The 18,895-nt window shown below is 35.2% G+C and overlaps 1 protein-coding gene across 7 annotated transcripts in view; it reads right to left on the bottom strand.

The window, feature by feature from the left end:
* LOC114124360 (protein Shroom) overlaps positions 1 to 18,895 on the bottom strand; it is a 165,957-nt gene that overhangs the window by 76,684 nt on the left and 70,378 nt on the right. The window lies entirely within an intron of this gene.

Below are 18,895 nucleotides of genomic sequence, written 5' to 3'. Positions count from 1 at the left end.
ACTCGCACTCGGCGATTTTATTACACGCGTTGTATTCTTTAATGACCATCGCGCAAACAATGGAAACAACAGTTATTATGTCATCCAGCCCCCGCCGCGGTAACGGATCGTTTAAGATGTATACAATATTATTATAATGTATAATTTATATATACTTACCTACAAGTGGAAGGTATACACCTATATACATATATTATCTACGTAGGTATACATTACGGTACAATTTACTATAATTTATTGTTGTATATTATGTATATATAGGTACGTGTGTTGTAGAACATTGCGCCCACGCGTCAAGTCGTAAGCATTTTTGTGTTTTATTTTTATTTCAAAAGTCATAGCGAATTTAGGTTTAGGTATATTATAAGGCGTAATGTCGAATACTATTGAATATAAATATATACGCTTAGGCGGCTCCTCGACTCAAATTCGCAGACTTAGTCGTACACCATCTGTTGTGTGTATAAGATTATAGGCAATAGGTCAGGTTACCTCTGCGTGCAGCAATAATATGCGCGTCATCAGCAAATTTCTCATGATATTCAACTAATTCTTGAACTTATATCAATTAATTACTATTTATTGTGATGAGCACGTATAACTTTAAGTTAATTTTTTTTTTATATTCTAGCAAGAAAATCAACTTATGTGAGAAATGTTAAATTACATTTTCAACAGTATTAATTTAATTTAAATATTTTTTAATTTTGGTATTGAAACGGATTGTTTATTTTCACAGGTATGAAGGTAAGTCTGTCGGAGTACGGTACGTTATTAATTATTGTTATTATATTATAATACTTCCGTGTATGACCCGTGTGTTTCATTGCAAATATTATAAGTACGCGAGTACGTGTTGTGATATTATCACAACTAAACGGTTTTTTTTAACTTTTTCACACAAATAAATACACGCGTTAAAAATACAAAACAATCGCAATCATATATATGCCTAAATACGGTAGACTACGCAAAATATTGTATTCATGGCGTTCCGACTAAGGATATAAATGGAAATCACACGTTTATAATTACGACGAACGTGCGAAAAATGACGTTTGTATGACATTAACTTATATAGAGTATGTAGGTACTATGTAGTGATCGCTGTGCAGAGCACTACGATCGGTTACCATAATAATTATTCAAACGACATAGCACGTTTTGCAATGTGGGCTTGTTGAGAAAGATATAGGTAAAACACGCAGAACGCCTATACTTTTGAATAATGATAAATAAAACATTTTTTTACTATAATATAATAAAATAAAATGATCATAATATATTTAAACTCTACTAGAACTTGGGAAGATTAAGACGTACCTACAGCAATGTGGTGATACCAAAATCTAATACGAGCAATAGTGTTACATTAAGAGGGTAATAGCCAGTTAAGTATACTGTACGTCTGTATAGGTATAGTGAATAAGTTAGGAACTCCTATTTTTTATAGGTATGGCTCCTAGCGATAATGTTTGGGAACGTGTTGTTAATTGAAATATTGCCTATTGGCTTATTATTCTAGTATTAAGTTATTTCAATATCGACTCTCCCCCATTGACTGATACAGTTTCCATCCCGTAGTGAAAATAATATATTTATTAACCTTGATTAATGATTTCAACACGTACCCCGTTTATTAAAAATGGTATATTTAAATAATAATATACCTATTATATTATAATAATAATTGTAAACAAAAAAGGTCCGAAAGCCGTTTAAGATTGCGGTTTTTTTCACTGTGTCTTAGTCTTATTGAATTTCACATGCAAATAAGCGTACAACGAACTTTTAGCGGCTATATTATTGCAAGAATAAGAATACGAAGACGCTCAATTATATACGGTATATTATAATGTATACATACATACGTATAGATATAACTGATTCGTGTATTACGTATTTACGTCGTTCAACGACAACACGGAAGACACTTACTATACAGTATATACCACACAAAAACGTCGAGTCTGTGGAAGTTTTTAAAAAATGTTGTTTTTGTATGATTTATAATATTATATGTTTGAAATAAACGTAACATTATATGTGTATATATGGTGCGGGCGTCTGCGTCTCATGCACAGAAAGAAAAAGTAAAAACAACAACAAAATCACGTAGTATATAGTATAGGTCGATAGTTGTGTACGTTTTCCGTGTAGTACATATTAAACAGCTGATATAATACATTATATGGATACTTTTCGGTTGGCTGCAGTTCCAGAGTGAGTGGGCGAATATAAGCCATACGACTGAAGCTGAACTGGCGTTTAGCGGTCGTTGCATAAAACTGACAGATCGAAAACCGAGATGCGCGCGCACCGAATGTAGAATATAAGTCACGAATCCTCCTCTTCGATACACACGTATATTATAAATACCTACCTTCTAAATAACAATAATAATAATGATAAATAACGACAACGATACGATTATGATATTATTATTATTATTATATCGTCATAACTCGACTAATTGGGTCGAAATACTTTATTCACTCGCTTTCGCGTCACGACAACATATATCGCGAGTGCGCACGTGGGGAACGATAGGTAATATATTATACGCATTGCACAACGGGGTTTGATATATATAAATATATATGTAATATTGTAATATTATTATAATATGTTGTTCTTGTCAAGACGTACACGCTCTCCGCTCGCGTTTAAATCCGAAAACCTGACTGAAATGAAAAACTGTATAATAGTTTAATAGTAGGTATACCCAAGCCGTGGAGATAGTCGTCGAAGCGAATCGGTTGAATTCAGTGCTAAACGATACAATTAATTAAATTTTAAAATAAAAAAATAATTTGCCAGTCGCAACTTATGGAATGAGAGGAAATAGCAGTAAAGATTTGAATATTTTTGAGGCTTTAAAAACATGAATGTCATGATTCATTAATCATGAGTCACCATGGAAAAAAATTGTTTCTTTTAATTATTTTTGATAGTGAAATAAATTAGGTTTTTATTTATTTTCATTTGATTTTTGATTTTATCTTCAATTTCCTTAATTCTTTAAATGATCCTCTAAAGTTATTAATGAATACTTTTTGTCTTATAAATTATAATCGAATCGCAAACTATGTATATTGAAATAAATTAAACGCTTCGTAAACAAAATTGTGTTGATCATAAAATATTTTATATGAGGTGCCTATACTTTATTTTTAAAATCTAATAACAGTAATAAACTAATATAACTTATAGAACCATACGCGCTATGCTATACAACAGTATTTGAGAAACCAGCTATTGGTCTACAGGTATACTTTTTTCGTTTGAAAAAAAGCTTATCATAGTACCTACCTACATAATAATAATAATATTATTATTATTATCATTACTTTTATAACATCGTGTAATAAATATACGCGCGGATTGTGGTGATACTCCGAACAATAACATTTATCGAATCAAAAGCAAATAGTGAAATCCGTTCAAGTACGAGCAACGAGTATTTGTTCACTCAATCCGTCATAATAATATACAACACGCGCAGTAAAACGTAAAAAAAAAATAACATTTTCGAGTAGAACGCGTTTACCACAGTTAAAGTAGCCATTTATAATACAATAACACACATGAATAGGTACATAATATTAAAATTATTTGAGTACACAATGACGCGCGTAATATTATAGCTACAACACTGATAACTACGTTTTCGTCGTTTGCGCAAAATTTACATGGCCCAGTCATACTGCAGGTATCTCATGGCTAATATAATACATACCACACGTAACGCAAGATATACCTATGTCATATACTCATATTACTATGTAGGATTTTGCAAAGAACTTCCCGGAACTTGGTTCGTTTCACAGCGACTTTCGAGGATAAAAAAAAACTCATAAAATGCCAACCCCGCACATGCATTTACTGTATGCACGTACAGGAAATTTTACATTTTATGTACTGTAAACGTTCAATCCTACGCCTGGTTGTAAAGCCCGAAAAGAAAACTATGAACTTGTGAGAAAAAACATAATAATATTATAATATAATATATGCGACGGACGAGACGGCAGAGGCGGACTCGAGAGGATTTTAATATCAGAATTTTAAAATATTAAACACAATATTATATAACTTGCATCGACACACCCTCATATTATGGAGACGCCATCTTACCAACATCTACACGGTAATAGTAAATTTGCGTGCTACAAAACGTTCAATAGGTATATCAACAAAATAAACCTACATGGCTACATGGAGTTCTGAATAATATTATTCTTACCTTTGAATTTATAATTGGTCAGTACTCATTCTTAAATATTAAATTAACAGGTTAAAATGGATTCTCCTGAACGTAAATTGTAAATGTTTTGCGCTACTATAAGCGGAGACAACACGACGACCTCCCTGATATTTCGGCGGTGTGTCATAAACGAGACGCGCCGGTTTTTATGCATAATACTATAATAGACGATTACGCGCGGAGCAATAACGAGTTTAGTACGTAGTACGACACATTCGTAAGTATATATACAACATTATTACAATTTATAAATATTGTTAATCGATATTGCATTTTTCCGCAGTGATTGGATTTCGCTCTCAGAGAGATCAGTTGTGATATTATTATTATATCATCGCAATGATATTATATTACAATATACAGAAGCTATCGTACACGATTTTACGGTCAAATGATTCCGAACGTACGGACTATAATTCGATTAAATCACAAAAACCCGCACCTGACATATTGTCATTATTATTATTTTTATTATTATTGCAGTCAGCTACGTGTGCGCGCTTTCTGTCGAGTATTTTTTTTTACAACGAACACCTATATAATACAACACCTATGACAATATTATTATATGAGTCACTCGCGCGATATGCACAGCTCTGTAGGTCTGACGATGATAATAAATTTAGTATGGCAGTCGATCGACCACGCGAAACACCATAATGGAAACAATCATGTACGTATAATAAGTAATCCCGTAACAATAATGTAATTTAATTGAAATCGGTAAGTATCCAATTCGAGTGCTATGGGATACCATTCAGAACACGTGCCACGAATAGGAATTCATTGACTCCGCAATCCGTCGCGGTATAATGACAGCAAGACGCATACTCAACAAATATATTATTATTATTATGGTCTACCTATTTAATAATGAATCACATTACATTGCGCGTAACGATATTATAATATTATACATTATTAGAGTGAGTCGAGAACATATTATTATACAAAACCTTATTAAGTTTTATAATATAACTAAACCCGTACAATGTACACTGTACTGCAGGAACCTCTGCAAGTATAATATTATAATAAAATAATTTCGAGAGTTAATTAATAACGTTGAAGACGTGGAGTGGACGGACGCGCGCAAAGGGTCGTGAGAGAAACGACTGCGGGTGGTGGGAAAAAAATGAAAAAAAAACTGTAATATCAAAATCGGCCCCCGGAGGTACGCCTACCCGTGCGTGTGTAGAGCATGAATAAGTAAGTTCAGCGATTAAAATATCGTCGTTATAATATTAATATTCCGATACATATATATAATATTATTATATACGCGTATATTAAAAATATATACCAGCCGCGGGAGCCCGTCGTCGGTAGGTCGTCCGTGTGCGAAATGCCGCGGAGAAGACCGGTCACGAGCGTCGCCGCAATAATATTAAAATATATCGCGCGAGAGAACTGTAGATGGATACTACACTGCTGTATTAATAGTGTTGTTGTATCATAATATATAAAGTATAGGTAGGTGGGTACTACAACACCACAAACGATATTATTCAGACGCTACCAACATCCCTACCCCCACGCGAAACGAAATCGTTACGATGTATTATAAATTATTATATTAAAGTTACGCGCGCCGCAGATCGACGTTTGATTTTTAGATTTATTTTCATTCACATTTTGAGTATAATTTATGCGTTCAACGACGTTAAGTAGTTAGACGCGCGTTTTTTTTTTAACCAACTTTTATTTCGAAACATTAGCCAATAATGCGATCGCGAGATAACATTAATACGGTAGGTACGCCGTATAATATTATAAGATAATATTAATATATATATTATAATATTTTATTATGCGCTGCACGTGCGGTGGCCGTACATGTTTTTGAGGGATTCGAATACATACACTGCGGTGTGCAGCTCACGATGATTGTTATTACAGTAACAATTTAATATTATACGTATAAATATGTATTAAAAATAAAATTACCCGCCAGCGTTTACAGTAGACCCCGACCACTGTATCGAATGTCTTTCCTCCTTTAGAGAGCTCCCTCGGGTGTCGGAGACTATAATAATTATAATATTATTATCGTATCATGTCGATCGAATGATAAAATATATATTGCGTGTGTATCGAACGTATACCAACGTATAGATAAACACACGCAGCATTTTTTTAATACGATATTACTATATTAACCTAAATAACCATACCATCAAAAAGTATAAGACTTTGACGGCGCCAGATAAATTTGATAATCGACATTCAACCCGTAACGTCGGATGAATAATTTACGTGTAGATAGACGAGCGGAATTTTTAATTCAAGTCCATTACTCGACGCCACGACTGTTGCAAGGACGTGCAAATGCGCTTATAGATTTACATTTTACACCTAAAATGATACTCGGCACACAACCACCACCGTCATCATAGGAAAGTTAACGGTACAACATACCTACTATATAATGTTATTGTTAAACGGAAATAGAATTTAAAAAACATGTACCTAACGAATTATTTAACTTAAAGCTGCTATTATCGAAAAAGAAACAAAATACCAAATAAATTTTCACTATTCAAACTTTAAATTCTAGTAATGGAGGACTTAACAACGATTACTTAACGTGGTAATGATAAGCGATTTTGGTGTCAATAGTGATTGAAAACATCTTGGATAGGTACTTTAAAATCGATCACTCAAGAACACAAGTCAAATTAATAAATCCGTTTAATAGTTTTTATACAAATACAAAATCAATATAATTGAGCCTTATATTAAGAGGAGATGTTCTAATATGGTTCTTAATATAAAATACAGATAGGCTAGATGTATTTAATTTAAAAGAAATTATTCTTATAATTTCTTTGAACTTAGTACATTTTGTCAATTAAACTAGATTAATTTTTCCAATTATGTAGAAATAGTGAGAGTTAATACCTGTATTTGGTGTGAACTCGATCTTATCAAAACAACATTATGAAGCAATTAAAATATAATTTATATTTTTTTAACTGATCACAAAACGTTCCACACCGTAACGGCCGAGTACGTTCCGGAGTGTTATGCCCCCAACGGCCAATGATGGAATGGTGCGCGCGAGAGCGAAACCGCGTGGATAAATATCACATGATGCATTTAATGTTATTATCGTAATAACGTGCACGCGCTACAGCTTGTAGGTATAGCTTGCCAATTAGCGAGATAATATTTTCAGAGCACCACAAAACGAAACGAATTAAATAGTAAACACGAGTACTTTTGGTTTCCATGATATATTTTATGCATAATACAATAGTATAATATATGTGTACCTAAGTAAAACATGGGTCCGTCCGTCCACAGATTTTCACTTTCTTTTTTTTCTTACATACGATAACAATATATAAATGTCACGGGTCCGTCCGACGCCACTCACTAGGCCGAGAAGAGCACCGTGGCAGTAGAATTAATAACTAACAGCGTACAGCTATCGAGATGGGAGCTCCGACGATCGCTTTCTTTCTGTTTGCGTGTAAAATAGTGTATAATAGTGACGCGCAAAGAGTGCAAAAATACTCTGCGGGCGGACGTTGCAGTATAATAATATAATAATGTGTAATGCGTGCACTGTCGCCATCGTCTTCGTCGTTGTAGGTGCACTGTGCAGTATTATAATGTACTATGTACATGACGTGCATTGTGTTGTCGAAAAATAAAACCCACTATGGCAGATGTATTTTCTCACGCATCCGTCGTTTTTATTATGTGCGTATCTCAGCTTAGCACCCATCATACAAGGTGATTCAATTATAGGTAAACATCACCCGTTTTTTCGTAAAATTATTGACACTTTTTGGAAATCTTTATTATTTACCTAATTTGAATTCTATTTTGCAGTTTTACAACTTATTATCGCTATAATTTTTCAAAAATTGTTTAGTTTATACTATTGATAACAGCATTTGTTAGCATTCACTATTATATAATGTAAAATAATATAATATATATTATATTATTATGTTGTATTTTCTGTCTATATTTATGATATTATAATCAAGTTAAAAATCAATTAATGCTACGAATATTAAAAAATGTGAAAAAACAATGTTCGATAACCCCAGTGTTCATACATAATATTTCAGAGATTTATAAATTTACGAGAGAGAGAGAGTAAGTAATAAGAACGTACAGCAACGATAAGCGTCGATACGCTGCCTCATTGCAATATAATAATAATAGCAAATAATAGCATGAACGCTGTTCTGCTCGCGCTCGAACAATTGATCACTCGATCGGTCGGTGCAACCGGAACGACCCGAAATCGTGATCAACTGACGACAATAGCACCAAACTACAACAAAATAATATATTATACGACGTGAGAAACGGTCGATATACTACACAGGGCATCAGCTACTGCACAACTACAACCGCGGTCGTGATAGCCGGCACACCAGGTATACTATAAATACTAAAGTATTATATACATATATAAAATAAAGTCATATTGTGTGAAGATTATCGTCTGCTAAAGCTCACCTGAATAATATATACACTTATTATAGTAGAACGTTTGGTGCCGTCCAGTGACTTAGTGATTTAAAATCCAACAATTTCGTGGATCTAAAAGTCAAAGACTCGAATCACTATACCGTGGAGGTCGGTCATAGTTGAAGAATCCTCTATCCGAAACTACGAGACCATAACATATGCGAACCCATCATTAGAATACCATGGACCTCTATATTATAATACTTCCATATTACATATAATGTATAGTAATAAGTCTGACGGCTTCTCGGCCATGACATTCGCACGGAGAAAACTCCACAGGTACAAATCTGTATTAATAACTGAGAAACTACCGAGTCTGTGGGTCACAGAGTTCGCAAAATATGTACTGGTCCTATTCACGTGCGAATGTGCGATATTATTAGAGATATTATGCATTGTTAGGTGAACTCGGCGAACTAACGGCGCACACCCACACACCTGTCGCTGCCTCCCGCAGTACTAGGAATATAATACATGACTACAAATGCGAACAACAACCAGGACAATCGCATATGTATTGCTTGTCAACGAATATAATATTATTGTACCAAATACGTTTTTGTGGAAAGATTCATACCAAACAACGTTGTTTTTACTCTTAAAATCATCACGGATAGACCCGAGATTCGGGACAAAAAAAAATCTACGTTCGAAGGGTAGAGTACCTGCAGTCCGTGTAAATAATATTATATAGTGCACACGACCTCCGCCATAGTTGTTAATTCATGGCTAGTCGGCTAGTGTGAAGTTGTTTTAGACACTAAAATTCGCTGTACCACTCGACAACGTCCTGTCACACGTGTACACGAAGATTCCATTGACGGATGAAGTTTCTTTTCACCGTCGTAGCCTGTTTCTCGGGAGGACAATCCTAAACGCACTATTATCTATATATATATGTATATAAAATTCATTAGCATTATATATTATTATTATCATATACATAACATTTATACGGTCGCTACGACTTCAATATTACATTTTACGTTGGTCTTGTATGGATGACGCCTCGTACAGTTGTATATATAATATGTAAGGTATGTTTTGTTTGTATAGATACACATAATATGATAATATGATAATATGATTTTTGTAAAAACCGTAGAAAGCGTCCAGCCGAGCACGTGCTAGTGGACTGAGGTGAACGTTTCGTTCGCGCCATATAGATATATTTAAAACTATTATACAACCCGTAAAATAGCGATCACGAAGTTCTCATCGCTCGTTTCGGAACACCGAACAGAATGTAGGCTTTGTGTGTGTGTGCATAGGTATACACGTCGGGAAATCAACGACTCGTGTATAAAGATAGGTCTATCTAATTAACACCTTGAAAAGTGTACAGGCCATAAATCCGAACGCACTATATATTTGTCTATGTGTACTATAATAATACACTCAGAACAGTACGTCGTAGTAGTACACACTCCACACGACAGTGATAATAATAATAATAATTACAACGAAATTCGAAAAGCTAATAAAAATAAATACACAACATAATATTGACCGCAATCTCAACATGCAGTACACAATAACTACTCGTATGTTATATTATATTGTTGTGTACTCCAATAAGTATTAAACCAAACTGTCAGCATAAAGTGCATGATGAAAACAACGACGTCGCATTGTATACCTTCTACAATTGAAGGATGCGTGATGATAGCGGTTTATTAGTATTAATCGGGTGGAAAAGGGTGTGAAATATTTTAAGTACCAATACATTATAATAGTATTATCTTATAATACGGTATTCGAGTGTGTACGACTCAAATGAAACGTTAAAAGACGATTATAATCGACGAAGAATACCCGTTTCTCGATCTATAATATAATACAAAATAAACAATAATGGATTTCTGTGTTCCATTAAAATAAAGGTCTAGCAGGCAATTCAGTGAGGTGGGGCCTTAAGGGTCTGCCGCTACAATAAATCGAATTAATATCGTTATAATATAATATATCATACAACGTATCGACATACTGTATATACGACAGCGTCAAGGTGAAATATCCGCTGCGTTCGGTTTAGACTCGCGACGGTGACTCATACACACAGTCATGTACGCCACGCGGCACAGGCGTCGAATGCGCGCGAACGTGAGTTAAGTTAAAGAAAAATAAAAATCACTAATGACTCACTTAACGCGGTGTGTATGTGTGTGTACAGCTATCGATATTAATAATAATGAAAATAAAATATAATTTAATATAATATATACGCGCAGTCGCGTATCGTCGAACCGACAAAGGAAATTCCGGTTTGGATGCCGCAGATTCTCGGTCCATGCCAATCTCGTGTACTCGCACGTACATACCAACTATAACCTACAGCGCACACACCACATAATAAAATACGTAAACATTTTCGCTCATAGAGTTTGTACACACAATGTAATACGACGAGTGACGACAATAATAATAATAATATAACCACAAAATAATTGTCAAGCGACATCGTTATAATGTTCGATGATTCCGATGAGGTGTATAACGCCCGCGCGGGGGGTCCGCGATCGCATATTTGTTCAAGCGTAAAAAAGATTTATTTTTTAGCAATCACCACGGCAGCGCTGCGACAGTGTGTTCGCCGTGTGACGACGGAGCACGACTGGAAAGCACAAACACACACGTGAGCACATACACAAAAGCAATTCGGGCCAATAATAATATAATGATAATGGTATATTTTATACAGAAGTCGTGCGAGACCGATGACAAATGAGAAAACGATACAGGCGCGGTTTTTCAATGGTTTCTCGGTAAACGAGTATATGAAACACAACTAAAACTATATATAATATTATATGTAACTATACAGCACCCAACCACATGCATAATGGCGAGTGATTTTGGCCAGATCACCCTGTCTGAAAATTGTCACGATCGGATCCTGCGCACCCGTGTGCATCGCGGGGATTGCTGCACCGACGGAGACGCGTCGTTCGTTTAGCGTATTCTTCTTCGGTAGACAGGTCGTAAATAAATAGTAATAAATTATATTATCGTTATTTGCGCGTCCGCGAGACGACAAGTAAAAAAAAAAAATTAAAAAAAATAGTAATAATAGAAAAATGACAGCGTTAAATGTACAATAATAATATATATTTATGTGCGATATAATACAGCGTTTATACACATTATACCGGTCGAGGTGAAATCGTGACTGCTTTTGTCACGTGTACCCATACACCTACTAACTGCAGCCCGATACGGTGGACCGTTGTCTTTACACACATTATATACCAAACGCGCACACTCGCCATCGAACAGACGCATAATAATATATTATAATTTTATAATAACAGCATTCTATGTACCAGTGCAAATATAATATAGTATTATACGCAAGACGACAACAGCGATTAGCATAAACGACTATAATATGACGCCGTGCAATACGCACATTACAATGTATAACGAGTCGTATATCCTACAGCGTAATTCGGATAAGCTCGCCCCCGCTACACAGGTACTTACTAATAATAATATGAAGTATGCAGCAGCAAGTACCGGATTTTTGACGGATAGTAACAGCGCCTACGCCTATATCTATATACCTACTAAAAGAATCTCGTATTCTCGTTGCACTTGGTATGCATATGGACCTCTCTTTTCCCCTGCAAGGATTTCCGTTGACTATCTCATTTCAACTAAAAATGCATGTGCGAACTCTTACAGTGCTGCCAATGCAAAAATACGTTTGTTGGCGTAGTTTTTATTATATAGTTTCCAACATAAATGTTTTGAATTTAAAAAAATGTATTATCCGGCTATCACTAACACATGGCCACGGCCACAACTATAAATAAAAAGAAAGAAAGATCTTATTATTATTTATGGTAAAAATATTCGCGAGACGATGATGGATTTCAATTGCACATCCGTTTTTAAAACGAGACACAATCCTATACGACTGCAAAATCTAGATATACATACCTATAATATGTATATTTGCACGCGTTTTAATCATCTAAACGATAGTGTGTTGGCGTCATACCTACCTATATCAAAGTACGCACACACATACACATTTACAGGGTAACTCACTAAGCTTGGTTACCCCATAAATCATAATGCTTTTTCAAAGATTCAATTATTTAAAATCTATTTTTTGAAGTATTCAAATATACTTAAAGGCCATAGTTTCAAATTATTTTGTACTACTTAATTAGTTTCCTGTAGATATATATAGGTAGTAGGTACTAACTTTTGTTTTTCAAATGGCGTTTTCAATTGTAAACTATTTAGTGGACATAAGCAATTCAAGAATTATGGTTTTTGAGTATATTTAAAAATTCTAAAAATAAGATTTTGAATAGATTCATTATTAAAGGAAAAAGGAGGGTGACCGTGCTTGGTGAATAATTCTGTTGTTTAACGGGGATGTATACCGATCCAGAAGCAGGACGCAAGAGCGCTGGTACAGCATCAGAGTCGTCGGATTCTGTTTGAAAACGAGTTTGCCACCGGGGGCTGCGGCGAATGTTTTATGCCCGCCGAGGACAAGAGAACGAAAGAAATGGAATGAAAAAAAATATCGATCCAACAAAAATAATCGTTTTCCCGTACTGCCGCTGCAGGTCTTTGAACTTATCCCGTATTATTATTATTATTATTAAATGTCAATGTTAATAAAACGCCGCGAGTCTTGTTATCAGGAAGACGACGTAATCTGCAGGTCGCGCGTACCTCACCCGCCGTATACCACTATAAAAATAAATATATATATATACATCGTGCTGCGCTTATATGCGTGAGTGCATATATAGGAACGCTGCAACAAAAACTCCGCCGCGTAAACCTTTACCAAGGTACTGGTTTGTCACATACATAAGTCAAGGTTGCGGCGCGGAATACGTTAACGTCAAGTCGGCACGAAATTCGATTCGCGGTGCGAATCGCGCAAATCAAACGATTTTTCCTCCCTTCTATATTATATACACGTACGTATACTATATTATACTACTACACGTAATATATAATAATATAATATGCCGGACCGGTTCTGGGCGGACATTTGCGGCGTTTCCATCATCATGACCCGTTTCCGCGACGGCGAGTGGGATATGTATAAATATTGGTAGGTAAATATAATAGTTGTGGTATAGTATATAATATGCACAATCGACCAGGACCACGGTTACAAAACGTCTAAGAAAATATTATTATTATTTTTATTATATAATTTGGACAGGTGACGCGTAGTTACCTACGTATAATGCCGAAAATCCTAGTATATACCTACGTCGTCGATTATAACGTTATATAGCTGGTACCTACGCTGTGACCGTTGTCATTTTTCTCCGGGTCAAAATGTATTGCAAAACCTATTGTAGTATAGGTATTGTGTCTTATACGCCGCGTCACGAGCGCTCGCCATCATTATAATATGCTATGCATATTATAGCGGACCCGTCGGAGGTTAGAAGATCAAAAATCAAATATTGACATACAATTGAAAATCTCGATCGGCGATAAACGTATATCAACGGTATAACAATATAAAATCTTAGTTGTAGTTATGTTATATACATATTTATTGAAAACGCGATTATCGAAACACTTTCGATACAAAGACAATGCACTTGTGTGCAAGGTACAATGTAATAATAACAACGATAGCGCGCGATGCAAATCGAGCTTGTGAAATAATATAATATGTATTAGGTACCTATGTATATATGGATATACGCGCGCGCTCGGCTCAAGGTTTTCTCATGCTCTATTGGCTAGCTTTAGGGACTTTTTACATTAATGCGGATTGTAAATCATACACACAACATAATATTATTACATATTTTACTCTCGTTTATATTATTATTATGATCAATTCACCAGGTGCGATTTATAGTTCGGTTTTTCGTTCGCAGCTACCGCTGGCGCTATTGAATAGGTAACAATTAGATAACTTGCAATTTTCACCACTATATAGTTTTGATAACGGCGAATAGAATACTAATTGTCAAGGACTCTGTCACCATACTACGATAATAGTATATGTAAATATTGATAACGAAGTGTCTGAAGGTTACGACTGGCGTATATATTATAATAGGTATCACGATGCAGTTATATACTTTTATAAAATCGTTTGGGTTGTATAGATTCTAGAAGAAGAAAGTTGCGGTCAGTCTACTCGGTAAACAAGTTACATAAATTAGTAAAACGGACGAAGAAACAAACGGAGGATATACACTCGACAGTCAATTAATCTACCCTCACTTTCGAGTCACGAAGTTTCAATGGGTACAATATCCGGGGCAACAGGTGCGCTACACTTCTATGAGTTCGCGGTCGGCCCGCATAAAAAAAAGAGGAAACTGTATATGGCTCGACTCGCGTGATAGTTCCTGTAGTGAGTAGCGACCATACGTGTGGTAGATAACACTATACGTTTTCCACTAGATTGTAAACTTTTGGCCATAATAACTGTAAGAACTCTCAAACAATGGTCTGCAGTGAGTTATGAACGATTATACCTATATTCTAACGGAACATAGGAAAATTTACAACGTAAGCGTTAAAAATAAATTTAAAAAAAAAAATAAACGATCTGCAGTCATTACAGACGCCGAACCCTATCACGACAAGTAGTCTCGACCTCACGGTACGTAGAGAGACGAAAAGGTCGTGATGAGTGGGCATTGTGTTCGGGCTACAGAAGTACGCCGCAGTCGTCGTTTAAAATATCTATCCGTGCAATCCAGCAAAACAATAATTTTCTCATTCCAACTGTACTATTTGCAGCACCTGCGCAAATTATACGAATATGTATAATATATATAGTATATACAGCAAGCGCCTCTTTGACGTGTATAAAAACCATCAACTAATCTGCTGCAGCAGAAAATCGAATGGTAGCCTGCGTAGTTACGTGAACGGTGAACTGCACATATAACTATATGCGGAACGGTAGAAAAATAAAAAATAGATTAAATTCTATTCGAGTTAGCACAATATCGAAGCGAAAACTGATATTATCACCATTGAAAATATGTTCTATAATAATATATACGGCGACGATATCATCAACATTTAACACGACGAAGAAGCAATTATTTTTAAATTATTTTACATATTATAGTAGGTAGTTATCAGATGTATGAAATGAAAAAAGCCGTATCTTTACCTACACGTGACTATTTATAATAATATTATACATAAGTACGATATAATTCGATAATGAGAAGGGGTGTTAAGGGGAGACTAGACCAATATGGTGTAGCTTTGGTCGAGTTAAAAATGTATATTTGGTATAAATAAATGCCAAGTATAAAATACACGTTCGATTGTCGTCGTCATGCAGCTGATCTGGCAGATGTTAGGCATGCGCCGGCGAACATAGACTGTGTATGAGGGTTAACATCTGCGCCTACCGAGTGACCACGAGAACACGATACTATTAACGTTGAACGATAATTTCCACCCTAGTATAGTAAATATTATCGTATTGCGCACACCCGGTGGCTATTATGGCCTTATACCTACCAAAATTTAGATTCGACTATCGGATGGACTATATTATGTATATAACAACAAGAGTAGCAATTTAATATACCATACACATATTACTTCAATATGTAATTTATGTAAATCACGTTAATATGCGACCTTGTCTGGAAGAAGACTTCTGCTTTCTCGAGAAACCAGATTAGAAATATAGTAGCGACGGCGGCGTCGGCGGCCGTTGAGAAACATTGATAGATTACCACCGGTCAGTCCGAATGCCAACGACCTTGAACCGGTACACATCATAACTATATATTTATATATTCCTCTTTTAAACGAATCAATTGAACGAGGTTAACGCACGACTGGTTAATTGAAAAATCCGAATATCGAAATATTATTTTACGGTTGCGTTCCGACGTTCTGTTAAAAACTTGCAACAACTAGGCAATATTATAATAATTAGCGATTTGAAGTAACAAATGTAACTTACACGTTGTTTGCCAAAAATTTTACGCGTTGCACAATGTCTTGAGTTGCACAAGGTAGGTATACAGAATACAGATATATTATAGTGCAGTGACATTGTCAAAGTGAACCAAAAAAAAAAAAAAACATTGTTGGCTCGTGACCAGGAATTTAGTGGTCAGGACGCGTTCTATAGGGTTTTAGACGATATATCTGATGGAAAACCACAGCCATAAGCCTCGTGACGGCAGTGGTCGGTATATAATATACTGAATATTATGGAAAAGAAGTTTCCATTAAAATATAAGTACATATATATTGGATATATTACCACGAGGTGTATATTATTATAATATATATTTACTATCTTAGTCGACATCCTAGTCGGCTCACTATAAACAATAGATAAAAACCAGTCAACACATCCACATACTAGCACAGCCCTTTTCGTTCTCTGACCATACATACATGCAGTGCCATAGCTAGGATGATTGAGGACAAGTGCTACCCCCTGGAATCTTTTTTTTTTTTTTGACAGTAGTATACCTTGTGTACAACAATTTCTTATAAGTTATATAATTCAGAGTAAAATTTGAATACATTATTCGTAGTTTATATTTATAAATTTCAAAATGATAAAGTATTAATTTATAATGTTAAAATAAATTATTAATTTAAATTTCATCGTTATCTTCAATATTATTTATAAATACAGGATACCCGCCATATACTGTACTAGGTACAGTGTACCTAATTAAATTACTACACACGTAAAGGCAATGGCTATAATTATAATTTCTAAAACGTTATTATTTAAAATACTGTAATATTTGGAGACTACTTATTTTTATTTGTTATACATAATTTATATAGTATATTATGTACGTCCTACGAATACTACTAAAGAACCCCGTCACATAATTATTTATTGCGATATTCCTTGGCCGAAGAATATAATCTAAACAGTGTACACATTATTGTTATAATGTTGAACATTTAAAAAAATTGTACTGCGTTTAGGATGTTAAAATTTCAAATAAAGTTTATAATGTTTTATATTTTATAATAATTAATAATCATCGATTTCACTCGATTCATATGGAATGAAAATCATTATAGAATGTACCATCTAGTATAAACATGTAGAAAAAGGTGACGGATGCGTGTACGTCGTGTCGAGATGTGTGTTAGGATTAGGGCGGTGGTAAGGAACATTATGCGCCCCGTGATCTTTGCACGCACGCAGTCTCTCTCTCGATAACGTCGGTATCTGAATAACCTGCAATGCAGATACACAAAAGCAAGAAGACAGGAATTCGGAGCTATTCAATCGGAGGAACAATCGGAAGGGACCTGTAGGGGTAGGGGGATAAGGAGCACAGAAGAAAGAAAAAAAGGATCGCCGCTACAATTGACACGGTCGACCCAGAAGCATTTGGTAGACTCTGTGGAATCTCATAAATATCATCCAGTCGTATACAGCCGCATGGTCCACCACTACACTATCCAAGGTTCGATGTGTCGAGATATTAATTTTTCACAGAACGACGGGGACAATCATCACAGAGAAGAACAATAACAACAATATTTCAGAAAAGAGTATAAAGGGACAGAATAAATATTTCTTTATCTTTAAATAAATTCGTAACGGGTAACCTACGTAATATGTAATATGGTAACATTGTTTGAAACTACCGACCGATCTCTCGCACGGAGCGCAATCGGTCAACGCGCATTCTTTGGATACCGAATACATGATCGATGTGTTTCGATATGCTTTATTATTTTTTTGAACTCCCTACCCTCCGTATCCTCCCACCTACCCATCCAACAAACGATGATGAGAGTACGATACGTAATGCTACTAATTTTATACACGTGCGAACGCGTCGTGAATAATAATTTCGACACACAGGCATTACTAACAAGCCAACACCACTACGATACACGGGCAAGTACATTTTAAAACTAATTCTTCGTTCATTGACTAGACATCAATTTAAGACAGAAACTATTGTTACTCATTCCAGACACCGAGTAGCTATATTAATGATTACATATTATTATAGACTCTAATTAAAATAGTACAACTGTGTGTTACACAGTAATAGTTACAGTTTCTTATCTGAGCGAAGGGGAATTTTATTGTAAGCCGTGACGTGTCCGCCACTCGCGCCAGCAATTCCAATGAAGTTTTGCTTTGTCGAT

Source organism: Aphis gossypii, chromosome 2, assembly GCF_020184175.1.
Source record: "Aphis gossypii isolate Hap1 chromosome 2, ASM2018417v2, whole genome shotgun sequence".
Classification (NCBI taxonomy): Eukaryota; Metazoa; Arthropoda; class Insecta; order Hemiptera; family Aphididae; genus Aphis; species Aphis gossypii.
Note: the sequence above shows the minus strand (reverse complement) of the source record. Positions and strands in the feature narration are given on the sequence as shown.